Raw genomic sequence first — 2,101 nt, 5'->3', positions numbered from 1 at the left:
GGCCTGTACGGAGATGACTTTGCTTTATTACTGCCTGAAGACAGGTCGCGTCAGAGAATACGAAGAGATGACAACCAGACGGCCGCTCGCTGCAAGTTCCTCAGCGCTACCCGTCTAATGCGCCCCCTATTTATCCTCGTTTTAGAACGCATAGTAACACTACAGTTGCTGACGACATATGGACAATGGCTGGTGTGTTCAGCAAGAACGAATACAGTGACGTGATTTTAATCTATGAAGAATCTGGTCTGGTCGGAATGTAGCCAAAGCTCGCATATGATATGCGCACGAGTTTCAGCCTTCTCTACACATATTTCGCCGAACAGAGTTACAATTAAGAGCTAGTGGATTGCTCAAGGCACATACCACAAACAATGTCTGTTTGTGTTTGAGTTAATGGATTATTACACTTCATTTTCTGCATCCTTGGCGTATTTACAAATACATCTTGTTACAGAACGTGTGTAGTAAAAAGACGGCTGTTTGTTCCACATTCTAAATACAGCACGTTATAGCGCTCCTTTTTAAACATGCGATTAGCCATCTAATTTATCACTGGTGCATGCGGAACACTTATAATGAATAGATTTCCGTTGAATATTGAATTTTCACGACCGCATTGTAATCGAAACAGACTTTCAACGTATTAGGACGTGTTACGTACATGTAGTACGTGTTGAAGAGATGTTAAGTACAGAACAAAAATGGCCAGCCGGACACCAGTGGGATCCGAACCCACAACCTCCCGATTTCGCGTCGGTTGCTCTACCAGTTCAGCTATGTGTGCTAGCAGTAGTGCCAGACCTGTAGCTCAGATCCTTTCAAACAGAACAAAGATGGCCTAGGCCACCATAGCTCAATTGGTAGAGCAACCGACGCGAAATCGGGAGGTTGTGGGTTCGGATCCCACTGGTGTCCGGCTGGCCATTTTTGTTCTGTACTTAAAGTCTCTTCAGCACGTACTACATGTACGTAACACGACCTAATACCTTCAAAGTCTGTTTCGATTACAATGCGGTCGTGAAAATTCAATATTCATTGACATGCCCCACAACGGGCGACTTAAACGCACTCTACAGTGTGCTAGCAGCAGTGCCAGACCTGTAGCTCAGATCCTTTCAAACAGAACAAAGATGCCCTAGGCCACCATCGCTCAATTGGCAGAGCAACCGACGCGAAATCGGGAGGTTGTGGTTTCGGATCCCACTGGTGTCCGGCTGGCCATTTTTGTTCTGTACTTAACATCTCTTCAACACGTACTACAGGTACGTAACACGACCTAATACGTTGAAAGTCTGTTTCGATTACAATGCGGTCGTGAAAATTCAATATTCATTGACATGCCCCACAACGGGCGACTTAAACGCACTCTACAGTGTGCTAGCAGCAGTGCCAGACCTGTAGCTCAGATCCTTTCAAACAGAACAAAGATGTCCTACGCCACCATAGCTCAATTGGTAGAGCAACCGACCCGAAATCGGGAGGTTGTGGGTTCGGATCCCACTGGTGTCCGGCTGGCCATTTTTGTTCTGTACTTAACATCTCTTCAGCACGTACTACATGTACGTAACACGACCTAATACCTTCAAAGTCTGTTTCGATTACAATGAGGTCGTGAAAATTCAATATTCATTGACATGCCCCACAACGGGCGACTTAAACGCACTCTACAGTGTGCTAGCAGCAGTGCCAGACCTGTAGCTCAGATCCTTTCAAACAGAACAAAGATGTCCTACGCCACCATAGCTCAATTGGTAGAGCAACCGACGCGAAATCGGGAGGTTGTGGGTTCGGGTCCCACTGGTGTCCGGCTGGCCATTTTTGTTCTGTACTTAACATCTCTTCAACACGTACTACATGTACGTAACACGACCTAATACGTTGAAAGTCTGTTTCGATTTAGATTTCCGTTGTTTTCCATTCTATTGAACTAAGGTGAATGCTATAGGCCACGACCACTAACCCCCTCACCTTCTCCGAACATCTCCTTCACCGCAACAAATCTCCCGGCCTGAGAGACGTCACCGTCTAAGAGGCCCGCCTCCCCCTTCATGGGAGGAATGAAAACATTTTAGTAGTAATAGTAGTAGTAGTAGTAGTA

General features: G+C 46.0%; 2 non-coding genes across 2 annotated transcripts; both read left to right on the top strand.

Moving 5' to 3' along the window:
• The first annotated feature begins 845 nt into the window (after positions 1–845).
• Positions 846–922, top strand: TRNAS-CGA (transfer RNA serine (anticodon CGA)). The gene has a single exon. It is a non-coding gene; the product is annotated as a tRNA-Ser (tRNA).
• Positions 923–1,439: 517 nt separating this feature from the next.
• On the top strand, positions 1,440–1,516 carry TRNAS-CGA (transfer RNA serine (anticodon CGA)). The gene has a single exon. It is a non-coding gene; the product is annotated as a tRNA-Ser (tRNA).
• Positions 1,517–2,101: the final 585 nt, after the last annotated feature.

This window comes from Anabrus simplex, chromosome 2, assembly GCF_040414725.1.
Source record: "Anabrus simplex isolate iqAnaSimp1 chromosome 2, ASM4041472v1, whole genome shotgun sequence".
NCBI classification, from domain to species: Eukaryota; Metazoa; Arthropoda; class Insecta; order Orthoptera; family Tettigoniidae; genus Anabrus; species Anabrus simplex.
Note: the sequence above shows the minus strand (reverse complement) of the source record. Positions and strands in the feature narration are given on the sequence as shown.